Consider the following 25,118-nt stretch of genomic DNA (forward strand, 5'->3'; position numbering starts at 1 on the left):
GCCTGGGGTTTTGCACCAATAGATGTTTGGGCCAAAACTGTTATGAGTCTTTGACATGTGATGGATGAGGATGATAGCTCTCAGCAAGATGATTCTAACGCAACGAGAATCATCTGATTTTGAGTTGTTGTTGAGGGCTTATGAATTTTTGAAGTCAAAGTGTGGGCTTGCACAAGAAGTGTCAACATCAGCTTAATGCTATTTAGGCTTGTAATAGCTTGTCAAGCCCTAGATTGATGTTGGAAGGAGCCCCTCATTTATGTATAAATAGAGGGTGAAGCCAAGGTTAATGAGCATCCAAATTGTGCAACATTATTTTTGGAAGAGAGCTTATTGGAGAGGTTATCTCTGTGCCCTAGCCACAACAAAAGAAGGGTGGACACTAGCGAAGGTTTACGTCTATGTCAAGGGTATTTGAAGGTGACTAAGGACTGGTTGGAAGTCGAGTTTTCCTGGAGGAAGGGCAGAGGCCCTGTGCTTGAAGGCTGCACCAAAACACTGAACAACGAGGTGATTTTCATGACTGTTTCAAGGCTAGTTTTGGAGGTCGAGATTACAGGAAGGGAGTCGAGGGCAGAGGTAAGGTTTTTCTGCTGTCTAAAGGCTGCAATGAGAGCTGGAACCTCTGTCTTAGCAAGTTGTGGAAGGAGGATAGTCCTGTGGTAAGGCCGCAGGCCCTTAACCACACAAAAAGGCTGCGTAGGGCTGTTGTGGGGTTAATTGAAGCCCTAAACTAGTAGCGTGGAGGCAGAAATATACCTGGTTTGTTTGGAGGCCTTGTATAGGGTTAAATCCGTGTTTGAAGGGTGTTTTGTGCTATAGCAAGACTGAGTGCTAGGCTACAAGAAATAGCATCTTAGTGAGAGCAAGCGTGAGGATTGTTATATGCCCTATCCTTTTAGCAAGGTGGAGGAAACCTATACTAAGAGAGGCCACAATCGTTTAAGGGTTGTTTGGTGAATGTTCTAAGGGATATTACAGCTTGTGGGTGCCCTAACTAGTCACTAAACAAAAGCAGACTTGTTGCAACAATACAAACCAATTTGGAGCAGCGGTTGGAGGTATGTTGGGTCACAGTTTGTTGACCAGACTTGGATCAGTTTGATAGGCATCTTGAGGAGACCTTAGGAGTTGTTTGGAGGAGCCCACATGGACTGTTGGGAAGCCTACTAAACAGCCAAGGTGACAATAGACACATCAAATGAGAGGCAAGAGGACAACAACAAGGAGTGTTGGAAATGTTCCCTTGGTTGATGAGTTGATGGTGTCCTAGGAGAGGACAAGTTGTTGATGCCCAGACTTGTACAATAGCTCTTCTATTGCAGAAGAAAAGGGTGGATTGATGAAGTCTGGGGGCAACCATGTGTAAGGGTCTCCTAGGTGCGAGGAGGCCCTAACTAGGTGCAGATGCTACAACGTGGAATATGTCTTTTGTGGACTGTTGGAGGGAAGCGTGAGAGAAGACCAAGTGTGGATGTGATTGGAACTTATGGTTTGCTGCAGGACAATGTGATAGTGTCCATTTTGGAGCTCAGTGAGAAACATCTTGATGGACAAGGGTAGTTGCAAGAGAGGCAGTTGTTGAGCTCAAGGGTTGACGAACCAGAGGAGTAGTTTGTGGAGCTCGAGACTTGTGTGTGGAGAATGACATCTACAGAAGAAGATGGGCAGTTTTCCTGGCCCATGTTCATTGTGGGAGATGGACATCTTGCAATGATAGGTCGAAACCCTTTGTTCCCTATGTTGGTCTTCATCGAAGCAACGCAGGAAGACCATAGTGGGATGAAGTCCCTGAGTAGCTGAGGAGTAGCAGTGGGCAGTTGAGATTTGTTCAAAATTCGAGCTGTGAACAACTCGACAGGAGTCTCAAAGTGGTGTGGCCTTGATGGATGAAGGCACAACTAGAGAGCAAATTGGACAATCGAGATTCAGTGGCTAAATGAACTTGGAGCATTGATAGAGGCAGGAACTGCAGATTGGGAGCCGCAGGACCGGGTAGGTACAGGGTACGACCAAGATGAGTTGAGAGGGCATGCAGCAGCCAGATGGTCAGAGTATATTGTTGAGGGTAGATTTGTTGTCGATGGACTAAAACCAAGCCCCAGTTTTGTATCTTGTACTAGTGGATGTATGAGGGCCATTATCCCTAGTACGAGAGCCCTAGACTGTTGTATTATATGTTGTTTAATATAATGAAGTTGGGTTGAAAACTATAAAAAGTTGTCTATATTATGTGCATGTGTGATTTATTGTTGTTTATATTCCACTGTGCAAAGTAGTATCGTTGAGATTCTTGGTTTGGTAGCGTCAAATATTTTAAGATTCTATCCTAGACCCAAGGTCGTGGAAATTCAACATGGTATCAAAGCATAATTGAGCTACTTTGAGGGACAATGAATCAGAATGTGCACAACGAAGCAACTCAGAGGGCGTTTTGGGTGTCTAGATCATGCAACAGAGGTTTCAGATGAGGACATGGAGATTTGGTCTTGACATGTTACATGATGAGATGGCCTGGGAGTTCTGGTGGATTAGTGGTGAACCTGGTGCACTTCAGTATGTTGTGTGGCATTTTGTAGATCATGGAATTCCTATGTCTTTTCATGCATGGTTGGTACAACTCAAGGGTTTCTTTGGCATGAATGAGATCAGGTTGATCGAGATGGCTTCATGTGATGGACTATAGGTTAATAGGCTAGAGTCTTCATCGGATTGTGATGTTGCATATCCAAAATTGGTGGTATTTGTACGAGAGATATTTGATGCAGGAGGATGAGTACTTGTACGACTAAGCCAGTGGAGATCATGTAGGCTCAGAGGGAGTCTAGCCTTAGAGGGAGCAGCCCTATGGAGGTTTGGGATCTTCAAGTTCGGATGTGATGAGGCAAAGGCACTACCGAGATTATTAGGTTCATTCTACAGGGTATGCTGCAGTGATGATTCCAGATGGGCTAGTGTCGCTGGAGATGATGATGGTTACTTCTTAGTCATGGAAGTACCGAGGGAGTGTTTATTTTTGTGTAGCTTGGGAGGTACTCCAAGCCCTAGTGTTCGAGGGTTGGAGGTCAAAGTAGTAAGCTTATGGGCTTGGAACCCAAGCCTGGGGTTTTTCACCCATAGATGTTTGGGCCAAAACTGTTACGATTCTTCGACATGTTATGGATGAGGATGATAGCTCTCGGCGGGACGATTCTAACACAATGAGAATCATCCAATTCCGAGTTGTCATTGAGGACTTGTGAAATTTTGAAGTCAAAGTGTGGGTTTGCATAAGAAGTGTGAAGGTCATCTTAATGTTATTTAGGCTTGTGACAACTTGTCAAGCCCTAGAGTGATGTTGGAAGGAGCCCCCCATTTATGTATAAATAGAGGGTGAAGGCAAGGTTAATGAGCATCCAAATTGTGCAACATTCATCTTAAAGGAGAGCTCGTTGGAGAGGTTATCTCTGTGTCCTAGCCGCAAAAAAAGAAGGGTGGACACCAGCGAAGGTTTAGGTCCGTGTCAAGGGTATTTGCAGGTGACCAAGGATTGGTTGGAAGCTGATTTTTCCTGGAGGAAGGGCAGAGGCCTTGTGCTTGAAGGCTGCACCAAAAGACTAGATAGTGAGGTGATTTTGAGGATTGTTTCAGGGCTAGTTTTGGAGGTCGAGATTGCAGGAAGGGAGTCGAGGGCAGAGGTAAGGATTTTTAGCTTTCTAAGGGTTGCATTGAGGGCTAGAACCTCTGTCTTAGCAAGCCGTGGAAGGAGGACAGACTTGTGGTAAGGTTGCAGGCCCTTAACCACACAAAAAGTCTATGTGTAAGGTTGTTGTGGGGTTAATTGAAGCCCTAAACTAGTAGCGTGGAGGCAGAAAGATAACAAGTCTATTTGGAGGCCTTGTATAGGGTTAAATCCATGTTTGAAGGGTGTTTTGTGCTACAACAATACTGTAGAGGCCCTGTTCTTGAAGGCTGCACCGAAATACTGGACAGTGAGGTGATTCTGAGGATTGTTTCAGGGCTAGTTTTGGAGGTCGAGATTGCAGGAAGGGAGTCGGGGGTAGAGGTAAGGAATTTTATCTTTCTAAGGGCTGCATTGAGGGCTAGAACCTCTGTCTTAGCAAGCCGTGGAAGGAGGACAAACTTGTGGTAAGGCTGCAGGCCCTCAACCACACAAAAAGGCTATGTGTAAGGTTGTTGTGGGGTTAATTGAAGCCCTAAACTAGTAGCGTGGAGGCAGAAAGATAACAGATCTGTTTGAAGGCCTTGTATAGGGTTAAATCCATGTTTGAAGGGCGTTTTGTGCTACAACAAGACTGACTGCTAGGCCGCAGGAAATAGCATCTCAGTCAGGGCAAGCGTGAGGGTTGTTATATGCCCTATCCTTTCAGCCAGGTGGAGGAGACCTATACTAAGAGATTCCGCTGTTATTTAAGGTTTGTTTGGTGACTGATCTAAGGGCTATTACAACTTATGGGTGCCCTAACTAGTCACTAAACATAATCATACTTGTTGTAGTAGTACAAACCAATTTGGAGCAGCGGTCGGAGGTACGTTGGGTCATAGTTTGTTGGCCAGACTTGGATCAGTTTGATGGGTAGCTTAAGGAGACCTTAGGAGTTGTTTGGAGGAGCACACATGGATTTTTGGGAAGCCTACTAAGCAGCCAAGGTGACAACATGCACATCAGATGAGAGGCAAGACGAAAAAAACAAGGAGTGTTGCAAATGTCCCCTTGGTTAATGAGTTGATGTTGTCCTAGGAGAGGATAAGTTGTTGATGCCCAGATTTGTGCAATAGCTCCTCTATTGTAGAAGCAAAGGGCATATTGGTGAAGTCTGTGTACAACCAAGTGTCAGGGTCTCTTAGGTGTGAGGATGCCCTAACTAGGTGCAGATGCTACAACGTGGAATTGGTCTTTCATGCACTGTTGGAGGGCAGAGTGAGACAAGACCAAGTGTGGATGTGATTGGCACTTATGGTCTATTGGAGGATAGCATGATAGTGTCCAATTTGGAGCTCAGTGAGAAACACCTTGATGGAAAAAGGTAGTTGCAAGAGAGGAAATTGTTGAGCTCAAGGGTTGGCGAACTAGAGGAGCAGTTTGTGGAGCCCGAGACTTGTGTGTGGAGAAGGACATCTACAGTAGAAGATGGGAAGTTATCCTAGCCCATATTCATTTTGGGAGATGGAAATTTTGCATTTATAGGTGGCAGCCCTTCGTGCCCTATGTTGGTCTTCATCAGAGCAGCGAAGGAAGACCATAGTGGGCTAAAGTCCCTGAGTAGCTAAGGAGTAGCAGTGGGCAATTGAGAGTTGTTCAAAAATCGAGCTGTGAACAACTCAATAGGAGTCTCAATGTGTTGTGGCCTTGATGGATGAAGGCACAACTAGAGAGCAGATTGGGTAGCCGATATTCAGTTTCTAGATGGACTTGGAGCATTGATAGAGGCAGAAGCTATAGACCGGGAGTCGCAGGAACCGGTAGGTACAGGGAACGACCAAGAGGAGTTGAGAGAGCATGCGACAACCAGATGGTCAGAGTATCTTGTTGAGGGTAGATTGGTTGTCGATGGACTGACACCAAGGCCCAATTTTGTATCTTGTACTAGTGGATGTATGAGGGCCATTATCCTTGGTACGGGAGCCCTAGACTGTTGTATTATATGTTGTTTAATATAACGAAGTTGGGTTGAAAACTGTAAAAAGTTGTCTATATTCTATGCATGTGTGATTTATTGTTGTTTATATTCCACTATGCAAAGTAGTATTGTTGAGATTCTTGGTTTGGTAGCGTCAGAGATTTTAAGATTCTATCCTAGACCCAAGGTCGTGGAAATTCAACATGGTATGAGAGCATATCTGAGCTACTTTGAGGGACAATGAATTAGAGTGTGCACAACAAAGAAACTCAGAGGGACTTGTGGGTGTCTAAATCATGGAGCCGAGGGTTCAGCCGAGGACATGGAGATGTGGTCTTGACAGGTTACATGATGAGATGGGCTGGGAGTTCTGGTGGATCAGTGGTGAACTTGGTGCACTTCAGTATGTTGTGTGGTAGTTTGTAGATCGTGGAATTCCTATGTCTTATCATGGATGGTTGGGACAACTCAAGGGTTTCTTTGGCATGAATGAGATCAGGTTGATCATGATGACCTCATGTGATGGACTATAGGTTAGCAAGCTAGAGTCTTTATTCGGATCATGATGTTGGATATGCAAGATTGGTGGGATTTGAATGAGTGGTATTTGATCTAAGAGGATGAGTGCTTGCATGACTGAGCCAGTGGATATCGTGTAGGCTCAGTGGGAGTCTAGCCTCAGAGGGAGAAACCATATGAAGGTTTGGGATCTTCAAGTTCGGATGTGATGAGGCAAAGGCACTACCGAGATTGTCGGCTTCATTCTACTGGGTATGCTACAGTGTTGGATGTCATATGGACTAGTGTCACCAAAGATGATGATGATTACTTCGTAGTCTTGGAAGTACCTCCCTTGTTAAGAGGGAGTTCTTATTTTTGTGTAGCTTGGGAGGTACTCCAAGCCCTAGTGTTCAAGCATTGGAGGTCAAAGTAGTAATCTTGTGGGCTTGGAACCCAATCAGGTGGGTTTTTAACCCATAGATATTTGGGCCAAAACCATTACAAGTCTTCAATATGTGATGGATGAGGATGATAGCTTTCAGCGAGATGATTCTAACGCAACGAGAATCATCCGATTTCGAGTTGTCATTAAGGAGTTATGAATTTTTGAAGTCAAAGTGTGGGTTTGCACAAGAAGTGTCAAGGTTGGCTTAATGTTATTTAGGCTTGTGACATCTTGTCAAGCCCTAGAGTGAAGTTGGAAGGAGCCCCTCATTTATGTATAAATAGAGGGTGAAGGAAAGGCTAATGAGCATCCAAGTTGTGCAACATTCATCCCGGAGGAGAGCTCGTTGGAGAGGTTATTTTTGTGCGCTAGCCACAACAAAAGAAGGGTGGACACCACCGAAGGTTTAGGTCTGTGTCAAGGGTGATTGTACGTGACCAATGACTGATTGGAAGCCAAGTTTTTATGGAATAAGGGCAAAGGCCCTATGCTTGAAGGCCGCACCAAAAGACTAGACATCGAGATGATTTTGAGGACTGTTTCAAGGCTAGTTCTGGAGGCCTAGATTGCAAGAAGGGAGCCAAGGACAGAGGTAAGGTTTGTCTGTTGTATAAGGGTTGCGTTGAGGGCTAGAACCTCTTTCTTAGAAAGTCATGGAAGGAGGATAGACCCGTGGTAAGGTCGCAGGCCCTTAACCACATAGAAAGGCTATGCATAGGATTGTCGTGGGGTTAATTTAAGCCGTAAACTAGCAATGTGGAGGCAGAAAGATAACGAGTTTGTTTAGAGGTCTTATATAGGGTTAAATCCGCGTTTGAAGGGTTTTTTGTGCTACAACAAGACTGAGTGTTGTTGAAGAAAATGTAACTAGGTTCAGTTTTCATTATGACTTGTAAATATTATGTAAAGAAAAGAAACAATTATTATTTCTTGCATCATGGGTTTCATGAGCAAAATTTGTTTACCATCGGTCAAAGACATTTTCTTGATGTATTTATGGTTTGGTGTCTTAACATAAGTATTGTCAAAGTCATGTTGTCAAAATGTCTATGCTCCAAACAAGTGTCACTATCCCTTGCAAGTTGGCTTCACAAAGACATTGATCTCCTTGATGTTGGCCCAGCATATGGTTTACATGTCGGCCTAATGTAAGACATTGAGCCATATATATAACGCATGAAGTGGCATTACAAAGATAAATACAGATCAATCTCTGAAGAAGAAACAAATAAGAAATACAGTGACATACCTTCCTCTCGGTTAAACTCAAATAATAGTCTTCCTCTCGGTGAAGTTGGAATATCTCTATGTATTAAATAAAGAAGCTAAGACACTATACATAAAACAAAAGAAGTAAGATGCATCTCGATGAAGTCTGTCTTGTATATATATATATATATATATATATATATATCAAGGTTCTCGATAAATTCTTTCACGTATACATACATCAAGGCTCTTGATGAAGTATTGTTTCATATATCTCAGCAGTCTTGGATAGGCTCTGTCCTGTCATAGTGAATGACTGTGGGTGTCATTATAACCCATGTCATACCACATCAATCTTAATTACTTCAACAGTTTCAATGATTGGTATTGAACAATGCTCAAAGGCCACAAAGATCTTTTCTCATGCTAAGTCAACTCAAGCAAGGTTCTACTCCAGCAAGGAGCATTACAACAAGGTTACAAAGATATACAATCACAACATACATTACAACAATATCACTTTAGGAGGAGAACACAATGCCACATCTCGGGTGGACATCATGATAATGCTCTAAAAATTCTTGATTTCGATTCCATACCCTCATAGTCAAGGAATAAAATAATCTCAACATATCATAAAAGGCAGTAGTTCTTGGTGTTGAACAATGCAAGGAAGTCTCAAGAAAGGTTCTGGAAATCTATTGTACCAGGCATCTCAAGCAAGAATCTCATTGAAGGAGATCATTCAAGGAAACATCGAGGTGAATATTTCATCTTCACATGACAAGTAAGTATCCTTTCATTCTATATTCAAGTTTGGTTAAATGAATTCATGATTGCAAGGACATCTATGAATTGGATGGGTTATCAAGATTCCTTGCATGAAGAAGGAGAATAGGCATAGTCCACTAAGTAGATGAAGTCATCAAAAGGTTTTCTATGAATTTATGAAAAGGGATATTTATGAAAGAATCCCTCACATAGCAAAATTGGAGACATCAAAGTGATGTAGATGATAAACTCATTCTCTTAACGTGAAATAAAGAAGGTCAAATGAAATCTGATCTACATGAAAGGAAAAAGGCAAAAAAGGATGTAGGATATCTTCACAAGGTCTTATATATAAGATCTAGGAATGAAGACAACCATCATTGATGCACCAGAAAGGTAACAAATATCCATGAACAAGAAGGTTACCTCATTCAACAACTAGTAGTCTCTATGCAAGATAAAGAAGGACAAGTTGATGGCAAAAATGTTGAAGGTTAAAAGAACTCAACCATGTGTAGATGGAGGAAGCTGAAGAAAAGGGGCCAAGGAAAGAGGGAGTAACAAATCTCTCCTATGAGTAATATAGTATCCCACACAAAAAGGTCCTATCATACGCTCCTAGATCTTGTATTATAAGATATGACAATGATAATAAGATGCATAATGGCATTTCATCATGGAAGCATTATAAGCAAGAGCTCATGACATGACTATGGGAATCATGAAGGACAAAGACAAAATCCATGACAATCAAACATGAGGAATATAGCTCTTGGGAATCTCATTCGACATTGAAGGAAAGAAAGATGTCATCCAGGACAAGACTCATCATACATCAAGGCAAAAAGGAAACATTTTCCAGATGGGGATATGCAAGATCCTCAAGGTTCTCTGATAGAATCCTCATAAGAGGATTCACTAATCTAGAGAGGAAGCAAGTGTTTCATAAGAAACTCCAACTTATGGATTTCATGGGATGATGATGTGATGACTTGAACCAAATCAAGGGATTAAAGATCTTTTCAAACAAGGAAGCTGTTAGAAGAAACCCATATGACCTGAAGGTAAAATGAGGTATGTATGCTTGTATTTAATATTATAATTTAATGTCATATGGTTGCAGGTAACATGGATCATTACTTCTATCTTGAGAAGCACGATCAAGAGAAAAATGATCTTCTCCTATGAAAGAATGCTGAAAGACATAAGTCACACTAGATGAAATCAACATAATATGTCATCATATGAAGTATGAGGTAGTTGACTAAGAAAATCTGATTGAAAGCTCCTAGAAATGGAATGTGCAAGGAAGGAAGAGATCGTGAGATATGCAACCATGATGAAGGCAATCAACATCCAAAAGACCGAGAAGATTTGACTCGAAAATCTCCTGGAAAGATATGAAGACTCTAATGAAAAACAAAACAAAACAAAACAAAAAAGACCTGTGACAATGGATATCTTTGGGAGATGTGTCAACACGTATGCATGATGTTGATACCTAGAGGAAGATGTCATGATGAAAATCCATCTTGAAAGGTACAATTTTATTTAATGTTATGTTTTGATCTCTTTAATAATATTTGGACGAGTTCATGCAGGGTTGTTGGCACAAGAGTTGTAAGTACAAGTACAACTAACATTCATGCGGTGGATGGAAATTCCTGAAAGAAACATGATGAGGAAGAAGTAGCCATATGACGAAGGTTCTAGATATGTATCAAGAAGGCCACTTTCCATGAAAAAAAGAATGACAAACCAAGAAGGAAAGTGATGGATGGCTAATACCCTACAAGGAAAAATCACAATTAAATTTCATGACATCAAGGAGAGAAGTTGATCAAGTAGTTGAAGGACCCACGAAGAAGAATTTGTTGATATATATAGAAGATTACCTAGCTAAGAGGGAGTTCTGATAAGTCCCTGATCAAGAGGGAGTTTGAATTAAATCACCCCTAATTACAAAGGAGTGACAATTGTGTTTTTCTATTTCATCTATCATGAACTAGACCAGGGCTAACAACCGTAAGTCTAGATGAAGGCCATGAATGGAAATGTAGACACATGATAGACACATCATTCTTGTCTTCACCTGGGAAGAAAGAATGGAGGGTTGGGTAATCATATGGCATCTGATACTCTTTGAGGATGTGTAGGGCATCCAAGATAAGAGTAGGAAAGAGGACTGGTATTCTTTGAGGGCTGGGAACCTAAGATAAGAATAGTCCTAGAAGGTCATACTCAGTGAACAATCGGGTGGGTATGAACCTTGAGAGACAATGATGAATGTGTTTATAAATCATTGGTCTTGCTAGCATTGTAGCTCATGGTCTCATAGAGAGATGGATTTGTTAACCAAGGCCTTTCACCATGACAATGTTGATTGATACGATGCTATACAGATGGAAGTACCAATCCGATTCTTCTTATGCGAAATTATTCAGATTGAGAATAACAAAGTAACATTATGAATACCTCCCTAGTTAAGAGGGAGTGTTGAAGAAAATGTAACTAGGTTTGGTTTTCATTATGACTTGTAAATATCATGTAAAGAAAAGAAACAATTGTTATTTCTTGCATCATTGGTTTCATGAGCAAAATATGTTTACCATATGTCAAAGACATTTTCTTGATGTCTTTAGGGTTTGGTGTCTTAACATAAGTATTTTCAAAGTCATGTTTTCAAAATATCTACGCTCCAAACAAGTGTCACTATCCCTTGCAAGTCGGCTTCACAAAGACAGTGATCTCCTTGATGACAGCCCGACTTATGATTTACATGTCAGCCTAATGTAGGATGCTAACCCATATATATAACACATGAAGTGGCATTACAAAGATAACTACGGATCAATCTCTGAAGACGCAACAAATAAGAAATACAGTCACATACCTTCCTCTCGGTTAAACTCGGATAATAGTCTTCCTCTCGGTGAAGTTTGAATATCTCTGTGTATTAAACGAAGAAGCTAAGACACCACACAGAAAACAAAGGAAGTAAGATGCATCTCGGTGAAGTTTGTCTTGTATATATATATATATATATATATCAAGGTTTTAGATCAATTATGTCACACATACATACATCAAGGCTCTTGATGAAGGATTGTTTCATATATCTCAGAAGTCCAAGATAGGCTTTGTCCCGTCATAGCGAAGAACTGTCACAAGACAATACCATAAATGCAACATACTTGTGGAAAAGCGAAGAACTAAGGTAACTGAAGAACATAAAAACTATTGTAGCCGAGGACTATAACAAGACAACGAAAGGAGACCAAAATTTGAAGATTGCTATAAGACAATGTCACAACAATATAATGATACTCTCATCGTTGAACTGTAAAAGCCAAGGAAGAAGAGAACACTAGAAACCGAGGATTGTACCTAGTCAGCGAAGGAAAAAGGAGACTGAGGTCTGAAGTAACATAGTGATATAACAAGTGAAGAGTTCTAAAGCAACACAGTGTGAAAATAGAAGCCTGTAACTTAAAGGCCAAAGACTACAGGGGATAGTGACAAGTATCTTAGAGGTAATCTTGAGTCAAAACACTTTTGCCAAGGGTCTTGGTATTCATCAATTGGAATATCTATAAGAAGAATTGTGCGCGGGTTTTCCTCTCCAAGAATGAGAGGTTTTGGCCCTGGAAAAAAGCCAATATCTTGTGTTCTTGTCTCTTTGTTTTTGGTAGCAGTTTGATGAAGTAAACACACACACTAATAAAGAAGAAGAATATCAAGCTAAGATAAATTGTAAAAGAACTTCACAAATTGTTATAAAGCCTATAATAATCCTACAAATTCTAATTTCCTTAGATTATTCAACAAGTGCTAGGCCGTAAGCCATAGCATCTCAGTGAGGGCAAGCGTGAGGGTTGTTCTATGCCCTATCCTTTCAGCAAGGTGGAGGAGACCTATGCTAGGAGAGGCCGCAATCATTTAGGGGTTGTTTGATGATTGTTCTAAGGGTTGTTGTAGCTTGTGAGTTTCTTAACCAATCACTAAAAAGAATCAGACTTGTTGCAGCAGTACAAACCAATTTGGAGCAGCAATTGGAGGTATGTTGGGTCACAGTTTGTTGACTAGACTTGGAACAGTTTGTTGACTAGACTTGGAACAGTTTGATGGGAGCCTGAGGAGACTTGGGAGTTGTTTGGAGGATCCCACCTAGACTGTTGGGAAGCCAACTAAGCAGCCAAGATGACAAGAGGCACATCATATGAGAGGCAAGAGGACAATAGGAAGGAGTGTTGCAAATGTTCCCTTGGTTGATGAGTTGATGGTGTCCTAGGAGAGGACAAGTTGTGGATGCCCAAATTTGTGCAATAGCTCCTCTATTGTAGAAGAAAATGACGAATTGGTGAAGTTTGTGGGCAATCGTGTGTAAGGCTCTCCTAGGTGTGAGGATTCCCTAACTAGGTGCAAATGCTATAGTGTGGACTTGGTCTCTCATGGATTGTTGGAGGGCAGCATGGGAGGAGACCAAGTGTGGATGTGATTAGGCACTTATGGTCTACTGGAGGATAGTCTGATAGTGTCCAAGTTGGAGCTTAGTGAGCAACACCTTGATGGACAAAGGTAGTTGCAAGAGAGGCAGTTGTTGAGCTCAAGGGCTGATGAACCAGAGGAGCAGTTTGCAGAGCTCGTGATTTGTGTGTGGAGAAGGATATCTACAATAGAATATGGGAAGTCGTCCTAACCCATGTTCATTGTGGGAGATGGAGATCTTGCAGTGATAGGTGGCAACCCTCTGTGCCCTATGTTGGTCTTCGTCGGAGTAGCGCAGGAAGACCACAATGGGCTGAAGTCCCCAAGTAGTTGAGGAGTAGCAGTGGGCAGTTGAGAGTTGTTCACAAGTGGAGTTGTGAACAACTCGACAGGAGTCTCAATTTGTTGTGCCTTGATGGATGAAGGCACAACTAGAGAGCAGATTAGACAGCCAAGATTCAGTGGCCAGATAGGCCTGGAGAAATTATAGAGGCAAGAGCTGCAGATCGGGAGCCACAGGACTGGGTAGGTATAGGGTACGACCGAGAGGAGTTGAGAGAGCATGCATCAACCAGATGGTTAGAGTATATTTTTGAAGGTAGATGGGTTGTCGATGGACTGACACCAAGCCCCAGTTTCGTATCTTGTACTAGTGGATGTATGAGGGGAATTATCCTTGGTATGGCAGCCGTAGACTATTGTATTATATGTTGCTTAATATAACGAAGTTTGGTTGAAAACTGTAAAAAGTTGTTTATATTTTGTGCATGTTTGATTTAGTGTTGTGTATATTCCGTTGTGCAAAGTAGTATTGTTGAGATTCTTGGTTTGGTAGCGTCAGAGATTTTAAGATTCTATCTTAGACCCAAGGTCGTGGAAATTCAACATTGCATGCCCTCATGCAAACAAAGTGAGTTATTGAAGAAGTGAGGAGGGTTGTTGAGATGGATCTAGTACAAAGGAACCTAAAAAACAAAACAATGGAACTAATGAGATGAATACTGAACAAAAATAAGTCATCTCAGATTTATTAAAATGATGGAAAACTAACAGAAGCTAAAGAAATTCCAAATCACTCATTACATATGATTTCATCAATCTTTAACAGTTTTATTCTCAAGAAAAAAAAAAAAACCTTTTATAAATTTAAGGGGCTCTCCTTCTTTGTAGGTAGGAGGATTTTTTAATGATCATAACAAATGATGAACCAATGAAAAATTAGTCATTACTAACCAAATCCCAAAATTGTTATAGTCATCCAAGTATTACAGATAAGCTTTGCAGTTGAGCTCTATCAATTCTATGTGATTATAGGTCCCACTTCTAAGATAATTAAATCTTAGGTATAGTATGAAAAACCAATGATAAAAGTCTCAAGGTTACTTTAAGGCCATTCTTCGGCAACAAATTTATGGAGTTCATTTTTCCCTTGACTTCATCCACACATGCATCCTTTTGATTGTATCACTATAGAGTAACCATCATACATGTAGACCAAAGCCCTAGTTTGGTTGACACTTCTTTAGGTAGAATGCCCCATTTCCCGCGAACGTCCATAGCCCCAATGGGTTTTCCTAGTGATATCACAGGTCAGTACCCATTGCTAGCAGGCGCCCATAGTCTTGATGGTTTAACCTCTTAAACGTATTTTACACTAAAGGCTCTAGTCCCATGTTTCCTACCATTTTAGTTTTATATTATGGATATTGATTTTGCAATTGGTAGATGGGGAAGCAGATTCAGAAAGCCCCTTAAAGGCATAGGATGACACCTTTTAGGGTGACTTAGATTACCTGCATAATGTCTTGGACGCATAAGGTACTTATAGGTACTCAAAGGACATAGCATGAATGAGCCATTTTTAATGCGAGATGAATAAGGCTACCAAAGAATAACCAAAAGACATGTAAATTCCCACTAATCATAGTTTCCATGTATGCTTTCACTTTTAAAGTAGTGTTCCACCATGAGTAGAGACTTTAGTAACTCTTCAGCAAGTCTTAATAAAGATGCTTAGATATCATGCTTTGGTGTTATGGTTATAGTATTCAAGTTGATTTTTTTCATTGGTATCATTGTATGGACCTCTTAACTTTGTTATGATCCACTTAGTATGTTTTGGTAACTATATTTTGACCAACTGTTTTGTATTGATAATCATAAATCTATATGAATAAGAAAAGTGAAATTCTAAAACAAAAAAGATGTATCGGCTATGAATAGCTTGGAATTATCATTCAATTAAATGTTTATGAAAAAGACTAATTATTAAATCATCTTCGTGAAATAGTGGTCTGAATGATAAATCATGAATGCATCATTTTTAACAACTTAAGGAAAAATGAAATGTGTCATCAAAAACTCCCCTAAATGTTCCATTCTGTTCATAAAGATGTATTTTCCACTTTTGAAAATATTCTTTTAGCCTTTAAGCATCCCATATGAACAATATCCTTGAATCCTGCTTTGTCTTGCAAAATAACAAATTGGTACCAAAATTTTGGGTATTAATTAGCTAAAACAATGTACCAGACAATTGGTATGCAATACAAGACAACGTTGCAATGCAATCATTTCCAACTTCACATAATATTCCAAACATAATGGTCATAACGTACTTTATTGAAAATAAAAACTAGAAACAAATCTAACTATCAACAAAAAACAATAAGTGGGAAAGCAATGTAATAGTTGAACCATGTTGTTGTTTGAAATACTATTAAGTGTTATAACAATATGTAGCTGAAAGAAACCTCAATAGAAATCTATTATAGGAACATAGATCTCTTATTTTCAACTAGTTGCTTTTTAGCTATTAACATCCCCACTTATAAAAAACAATGAGAAAGATGTTGCACTATATTTTATAACTTAAGATAACTATTATATGCAACAATTATTTATTTATTATCCTACTCTACCTAAGGAAAAGAAATTCCTATCCTCAAGTATATGAGTATTTCCAATGTAACCATCTGTGTAACAGGTAAAAAAATGCATTCACACTCAAGTTTAAAATATAATCTTCAATGCATACCTAAGTATGAAGATCCAACTGTTTTAATGATGATGTCAAGAAGTAAGGAAGAATGAAGGAGTGGTATGGCCTTATAATTGCTTGAAGCCAACTTCCAAAAAAATCAAAATGATCTTGGTTTACCTCTTTATTTGGCTCATTTAGCATATCCTCCTTTACTATTCCCTGCAAATCTTCTATCATTAGATGATTATCCTCTTGTGTGCTCAGAGGATCCGTAGATAGGTATGTCAAAACTTCTTCAGTCTCAGGTTCTAATGGTTTCTCTCCATTGGATGTGGTCCATGATTCTTTAGTTTCTTTGAAAAGATTGCAAGGGTGAAGATCTTCCTGTGGATGTGGTTCATGGACTTGTTTTTCTTCTATCACTTATGGGGAGGAAGATAAATTCTTGACTGTTGTCAAGATTTTTTCTTCCTGAGAAGAAGAGATCCCAATTTCTGCTAGAATTTGAGAGAGTTCTCCCAAAATCTTGATCATCCTTGAATATTGCTTTGTTGGTTCCTAATCATTGTCCTGCACATGGATAAGTGTATGGAATTCTTATTAAAAATCCTAAATAAATAAGAAGAGAACACACTTAAAACAAATGCAAGCAACCTAATAATGTACTCGAAGCGCCATCGTGCTACTAGGATCCTATTGTCACCAAGTTATTTGTTCACACAAGTTACGCTTCTCTTCTTTTCATGAATCAACCTAAAGGAAAACAAGCTTGAAAAGAAAAAGAAAGAAAAATGAGGCTTTGGATCTTGCCTTTAATTCTACGCATATGAAAAAGAAACTAAAAAATCAATTAGAGACAACCAGACTTTGGAGCGACCCCAAACCAAAGCAGATGTGTGGCTCTTCACTCACGTCTTACCGTATTTCTCTGCCCTCTAATTGCCCTGCAACTAAGATCATGCAGAAAACTTGTGAAAGAAACTATGCTATAATCCCTTTAGCACCTCCCCGACAACAAAGCCAAAAATGTTGGAGAAATTATATGTATTATGATTCCAACATTTAATTATCAATTCGGGGTCGTAAGACTTAGAGATGCAAGCACAAGAAATGCAAGATTAGAGCCGAAGTTAATCTAGTTGAGAATACAAAACAAATTTTAAAATCTTGAAAGGAAATTTTATTCCAAGTCTATTAAATAATAAATTAACCAAGCACTAGTCACATTCTTAGATATAAAATATAATTTAAAATAGGTTTAAAGGTAAATGCTTCAATCACAGTAGAAACTGAATTTCTATTCTTCACACACCCTTCAAAACTAAATAACACTACTCAAGGAAAGAAATCCAATGAATAACATGCAATCTAAAAACTACTATGTTTCTGCAAATTAACTAAATCATTTAAAGACTTTCCATTTACTAGCTCATGAAGTATGAAAGATGGCACCTTGAATTTTTCTTATAGCAACACACTTGAAACATAAATCTCAAAGAAATTCTGCAAGGGAATGGAAATGAAACAATTTTAGAAATTCAATAAACAAATCTCGATAAATCTATAAAACTACCCTAAAGCATGCTGCTTGTAATAGCCTAAGAAACCTGGTGCACCACACATCTACTAAATTCACACAAGATCAATTATATAAGAGAATCACTTCATCACATATATACAAATATAAATAACCATAAACATTCGACACTTTGCTTTCACTGTATGAACTTGACTGTAACATAGGTACCAAATCAGAATATTATATTAGCATACATAATAGAACAAGGTCAAAAACAAAAAATATAAACTAACCATGTACAATAGCTTACCAAGTGGGATTTGTGGGCATTTTCTGATGCCAACAAGGTAGCTAAGAACTCACAAGCTTAAATGCTTTAGAAACTCAATGAATAATCAACTGTGACTTTTATTAATCTTCAACAACAATACAATTTACAAATAATTCCAAATGATGATTTCTCTCCCTCACAAAATATTCAATTACAAACTCATGATCCCCTTCCTTAGACCCGTGAGGTATTATTTATACACTAAAGCTAGTGGGTAAGGATAAGATCCAATCCCCTAAACTCGGAAAACAAATTTACAACTTTAGAGGAAAATCTCAAAAATCTGGTTTTTTTGTAATTTTATACAAATTGGTGTTAAAGAACCAACCATATCTTCTCGACCATGATGTATTTTGGAAATATGTTTCTATTGAGTCTAATTTTCCATATTATAAATAAAAACCACTCTTTTAATTTCCTTATTCGATTCCATGGCCTCATAAATCATGCATGAAGTTGATTGTTTGATTACTTTTGCCAATATGTGTTTTGCAGAAATTTTGTACAAAACTGCTTCGAAGAACCAGCTGTAATTTTGAAACAATATTGAATTTTGGTAAATGGTTTGAGATGAAAGTAAATTGCTATGTTTTTAAAAAACCCATTCCTCTTATTCTTGAGATTCACCACCATATGCATGTAAAACGAGGCAAAAGATGGAAGTTTCAAAATTGTTACCTATTTTTTATTGTAGCTTAAATAATGTGTTAGGATCCCACGCGTGAGTTGGATATATTCCAATGGATTACCAACATATTAAGCCCATGTGGAACCTAATATGTCATTCTTTGAGGAACAAAAACATATTTTATAATTTTGACTTCTTTTTTCCATTCGTTTAGATGCAGAATTAAGTATCGAATTGTTGAACTGGTACCGAAACAAGTACTGAACTGCCAAATTGTTACTGAGCTGGTAGAGAAATATAAATTTTCATATTAGAACATGATTCTTTTCCACATAACCATATTCGTAAACAGTCATTGATAAAACCATGTTAAAAATACATTTAACTATTAAAAATCCATCATAATTAACCACAAAGTGAAAGAAGTACATTTCGTGGAAGTTGGTGGTATAATTGTTATGGAAAGTGTCATAAATGCGAGAATACGACTTATGAATGGAGAATTTATATACTGAATGATATGATATATTCAAAGCCCAGCAAAAGTCAACTTCTGTCAAACTTGCCTTCCAGTAGCAACAACTTTTCCTTCAACCTCTAAATTTTCGAACCTGCAATTTTTTTTACTATAACTTGGCCTTATTGCAATAAACCTAGGCCGCACGTGTGAGTGAGAACATGGAGAAATAATCCTCCCTTCTTCTTCACTTGGAGAGTTACTTATTCTTCAAAAATTCGACCTCTAATACGATCCCTTTGCCACTCAAGTAAGGGATTCTAGAGTGACTGTAATATTCAGTCTTTCTGCAGCAGTTAGAGCCCTAACTCTTCTTGCACGTGTGAGATATTTTAGCCCAAAAAAATATCCCAAAATTCTTTGTCTTCTTTCTTCTCTTCTTCACTATCCAAGAGGATTCTTGTTCCTCCTTATTCACACTTCTTTCCTTGACTTAAATGCTTGATTGATTGTATCTTGAGTGAGGTCGAGTCCTCCTATATATAGGCTCTTCTCGCATGCTTTTAGGCCAACTTGACATCACCCCTAGGCTGACATGTCCTCTTAATAGGCCGACTTGATTGTAGGGCATTGACAAGGCCTTAGAGGGTCCTCTTGACTCTTTCTTTGACTCAAATTATTTTTCTTACAATATCTAACATGCCCAAATGGGTACTTCATACATGACAATGACTCATAAGCCCTAGAAGCTCTCAATGGGAGCTTGACCTAAAAAATAAATTCCTCTTGAGCATGAAACCCATGCCTCAAGAAAATAATAACAAATTTATTTTATTATATCAAATACATAAAATTATGATTACATGTCATTATGAAGACGAAACCTAGTTACATATTTCAACACTCCCTCTTAAATAGGGAGGTATTCATAATCCATACAAGGTACTTGGACATTCTCAATTTGAAGAATTATCATAAGAAGAGTTGGATTGGTAACCCATTTATTTAGCATCATATCAACCAACAATGTCACATAGAAATACCTTGACTAAAAACTCTATCTCTTCACAAGCTAAGATCACAATGCTGGCGAGCCCAATGATTTATAGACACCTTCATCATTGTCTCTCAAGGAACATACCCCACCCTTCACAGGGTATGTCCTTCCAAGACTATTCTTATCTTAGATTCCCAGTCCTCAAAGAATATCGGTCCTCCATGACTACTCTTATCTTGGATGCCCTACCACATCATCAAAGAGTATGAAATTTCAGATGCTTACCCAATCCTCCATTCTTTCTTCTAGAGTGAAGACAAGAATGATGTATCTATCTCTACCTCTCAACTAGGGAGGATACACCCATTCTCATGATGTAATGTACCCATTCTCATAAAAGGAATGTACCCAAGCTCCCTCTCAACCATGGACTTGTCCAATCTCCCTCTTAGCTAGGGACTTGCTTCCAAGTTTCTTCTTAGTCAGAAACTTTCTTCTAGGCTCCCTCTTACCTAGGGACCTATTTTCAGCAGCAACTATTTCTTCTTAGGTGGAGATCATGGGACCTTTAGTTGCTTGTATAACTCCTCTATTTGATTTCATGAATTTCATCTTCATTTCTATGGAGCCTCCAATTTTTTGGGACTTCTTCATAGGAAATTGGCCATCCATCACTTTCTTTTACGACCCATGTTAGTCATGTCATCCTTCCTTTGATCGGAAGGTGATCTACTGCACCATATCTGGCTTTTTCTTCATACTGCTACCTTTTCCCTATCATGTTTCCTTTAGCATCTTTCATCCTCCACTTGAGTATTGGTTGTAGATGACATCCACAACTCCCTTTTGGTAGCCCTGTATTAGCCCATCCATATATTGTTCAAAATAAAAAAAGATTGTCACATCAGAAATTACCTTTTGTGATGGCCCTTCATCATGACATCTGCTTGTTGCAACATCAACATCCTACATATATATTGACACATCTCCAATATATTCAATTTTCAAGGGTCTTCTTTCTTTCCAGACTTTCCCGTGGTCTTCATATTTTTCCTATGGAGATATCATGGTTAATTCTTCTAGTCATCGATTGTTGATTGCCTTTTCTAGGTGACCAAATTTTCATCTTTCACGTTCGCTTCTTTTTTATATTTGCATATTGCTTCCCAGGAACTTCCAATCATAGTTCCTTCATCTTTTTCAACCACCTCATATTTCATATGAGGACATATTATGTTGATTTCATTTAGTCAATATGTGAACCATGCCTTCAATGCATCTTTCCAACAAAAGAGAACCCTTTCTTTTGATCATACTCATGAGGTAGAGTATCTATCCCAGTTATCTACAACTATATGATGACATGACCTAACTTATCAAACATATGCATACATACCTCTTTTCTTCTTTTGGTCATCTAGACTTCCTTCAACAACTTATTTTCCTTGATTGAGAGTATTTCAACCATCTCGACATGTTGCATTTCTTTGTCATCATACCATCATTCTTCCAAATAGTGAATCCCATCCAAGGTGGTATTCTTCTTGAGATACTTTCTTCTTCCAAGAGATGAACCTTCTAATGAAGATTCCAATGGAGGATCTTGATTATCCTCATCCTGCAAATTCTCCTTTCCAATGATGTATGATGAGCTCTACACTAGATGACTTCCTTCTACCCATAAGTACTACTTATGCTTCTAATGAGGTTACCAATACCTACTTCCTTCTAATTATGACTTCCACAACCTTATAATTTAGCCATCTTTCAAGCTTCTTTTGATGTCATGAGCTCTTGCTTCCATCGTATGCTATGATGACATCTCCTAAAATGATGAATCCTACCATGCTTCTAATGTTTTCTACTATGAAAGCTATACTTTACAGAACTTTAAAAGAACCAGGTGGAGAATATTATTTCAATCATAGTAGAGATCTTTTACTTCCTCCTCCTTTGATTTCCTTTTCAGTTTCTTCCACTTTTTCAGTGATATGGGATTCTTCCCTTCCTCTTTTGTCATTGTCCTTTTTGAGTTTGGGACAATCTCTCTTGTAGTGCCCATATTATTGACAACCATAGCATTGGACCTTGGACATATTCTTCTTCCTTTTCTGAGGACCAAACTTCCCTTTTCTCTTAGACATGGTAGCAAATGCTTGTGTTTTCTCATTTGATCCTACATCACTTTTTTCCTTTAGCTTAGTTTATTCAATTTTTCATAATGACCAAATTTCATTGAACGAGGTAGCCTCCTTTCCACATATGCTTGATGTAAAGTTGCCCCATTCCTCTGGTAGTGCATTGAGCACTATAGTTGTCATTTCCTTATCAGACATTATTTCTCCCAACTCTTGTAGTTGGTCTCTAATTTCTGACACCCTTATAAAATATGAGGCTATTTGATCGAGGTGGATATTGGTGGCCACCTGCCTATTCCACTTGGACCCCAACCATTTTTTCTTTCAATTTTTCAGTTTCCTTAATTATAGCACAATTTACTATTTTTGGCAATTTTCGGGTTGTGAACTTCTCGATCCGTTTTGAGGCCCTAAACGACATTTTTGGGGAAATCCACACGCGGCGAATGAGAGTTTTCAATTTAGTATTTGTTGTCAATAGTTCTAATCCTCGGATAGATCTTTCTAACAAGGTGCCGTGTGCGTCAAACAAAGATCGTATGCCAAAGTTACGACCCCAGGAAGTTGATGTACCAACTTACCCCAACAAGGCCCATAGTTTGGCGTTTCATCTCATAGGGTTAAGTTTTTAGATGTTTAGGGTTTTCCATTATTTCTCAATAATAAATAGGCCTTCAATCCTCATTGTAACATAGTTCAGAGGCATGTAGCCGCCACATCTCTTCTCAAAGATAAGCTACCATCACCCGAGCTAGTATTATTTCCATTATTTTTGTAAGCATATTTCAATATTTGATATTAATGAAATGAAGTGTTATTTCTGCTACATATCTGTATTTATGGTTATATCTGTAATTTGTTGCGTTCTTGTTTAAATCTGGATTAGTGGTATCCGAGCGGTCTGCTCTTTCTCTATTTTTCTTTGCATGTCCCCAACGAGGTTGGGATATAAGGAGTTAGGGCTCGATCTGGTTGAAACTTTGCAAGATCAGCCTTGCAAACCCCAACGACCACCAATGGGGAAAGAAAAGAAAGGCGAGGGAGCAGGAGATCCTATCAAAATATTGCTCGAGGAGGCCCTTGAGAAACAAAGGAATGCGATGATGGATAACTTTGCTCAGATCCTTCAACGGTTGCCCACTGACGGTGCATCCAGATCCAGCAGCCACTCTGGAGGTGTCACTCCTTTAAAGGTACAAGTAAAATTTGACATTCCCATATTTGAGGGCCAAATCGATGTAGACACCGTAGATAAATGCTTAAATCTACTAGAAGGATATTTTTCTGTTCATGATTTTTCCAGCCGGGAAAAGATTACTTTTGCTCTTCTCAAAGCCGCCCCCCACGTCAAGGATTGATGGGAAACCTACTGTGAACAAAAGGATGAAATTACGCCCTCATTGTTTTTAGCTGCACCCACATGGAATTCATTTCGGGATGCTATCAAGGAGCAGTACTACCCTGTCGGGAGCCATGAGGATAAATACATAAAGTGGGCCACGCTGCGGTAGGGAAGGGATCAAGGCGTGCCAGATTTTACCAATGTTTTTCATACCCTTCACATGAAGTTGGGTATCAAAGGTTCTCAGAAACATTTGGTACTCAAGTACCGCGATTGCCTACACAGGTACATCCAAGATGAGATGGAGTTCCTAGACATCTACTCGCTTGGCACGACGTACCGATACACTGTCAAGATCGAGAAAAATCTTAAACCAAAAAAGCAAGACTTTGGATTTGTGAATCCGAAGCAATGAAAAGGTGCCCCAAAACTATAGAACAAAGGACAAATCCAAGGCGGGGAAGCCTTGGACAACCCACCAAAGCTGAAATCAAAGAACAACACCGCGAAGTCGAAGAAGGACACATGAAAGTGGTGTGAGTTCCATAAGAGCTTCACTCACAACACAAGTGAGTGTCGGGCCAAGCAGTCACTGGTGGTTGAGCTGAAGGTTTTTGAATTAGATGCATGTTTCGACCCTGTGTCAGAACCCAACAAGGGGATTGACAAAGGGAAGCGTATTATTGATGTAGAGCCCAACACCACTATTGCCACCATGAAGATCCAAAAGGAGGAACCTGAAGGTCCAGAGGAGGAGGAGCGCCTCTTCCACTCCTAGATGTGGGTAGAGGGTCCCCCACTACAGTTCATTGTCAACATCGGGGTTGAAAAGAACCTCACTTCCGTAGAGGTCGTGAAACGGCTAGGCTTACCGACCACAGCACACCCACAACCGTACACCATCGGGTGGCTTCACCAAGGACAGGATCTTTGCGTCAGCCAGCAGTGTCACCTTCCATACAACATCAAGCCCTTCATGGATGAGGTATTATGTGATGTTTCTCCTCTTGATGTTTGTGATTTATTATTAGGCCAACCATACTTGTGGAAGCGAAATGATGTGTATGAGTCAATGCCTCGCGTTGTTATTGTTACCTTGGGAAATAAGTTGTACATGATACAGATGGTAGCACCGCCTACCACCATCTCTTTGGTTACTGAAAAACAATGCAATAAGTTCATTTCCAAAACCGTGAATTTTTTTTCCTGATTATACGCCCTCAAGGAAAGAAGAAGATGGTGGCCACGACCTCTAGACAAAACCCCTTCGCGTGACAACAACAGATATACAAGTTCATGTAGGAGTATGAGGGCATCTTCACTTCCCCCGCAGGGGTGCCTCTGCATCGTGAGGTCAAGCACTCCATCGATCTAACCCTAGATGCATCGTTTCCTAATGGACCCATCTATCGGCGCTCTGTTCTGGAGAATGGTGAAATCAAGAGGTAGATTTAGGAGCTGCGATAGAAAGGTCACATCCGATCGAGTCCATCACCCTGTGGGAGCCCGATCATGTTGGTACAAAAGAAGGATGGGACTTGGAGACTTTGTATTGACTATTAGGCGCTAAACAAGATCACTATCTGGAATAGGTGCCGGATCCCATGGACTGATGACCTTATGGACCAACTCAAGGGGGGAAAATATTTCAGCAAGATCGACTTGAAGTCTGGATATCACCAAGTACC

At 39.4% G+C, this 25,118-nt stretch overlaps 1 long non-coding RNA gene across 1 annotated transcript in view; it reads right to left on the bottom strand.

Moving 5' to 3' along the window:
• Positions 1-15,958: 15,958 nt before the first annotated feature.
• LOC149167692 (uncharacterized) overlaps positions 15,959-25,118 on the bottom strand; it is an 89,384-nt gene continuing 80,224 nt past the window's right edge. The window contains exon 3 of the long non-coding RNA XR_016260573.1: positions 15,959-16,588. This is a non-coding gene — a long non-coding RNA (uncharacterized LOC149167692). The remainder of the gene's footprint in view (positions 16,589-25,118) is intronic.

Source organism: Pinus tabuliformis, chromosome 5_1 (assembly GCF_031772625.1).
Source record: "Pinus tabuliformis cultivar Carrire ecotype Pingquan chromosome 5_1, CPIR1, whole genome shotgun sequence".
Taxonomy (NCBI): domain Eukaryota; kingdom Viridiplantae; phylum Streptophyta; class Pinopsida; order Pinales; family Pinaceae; genus Pinus; species Pinus tabuliformis.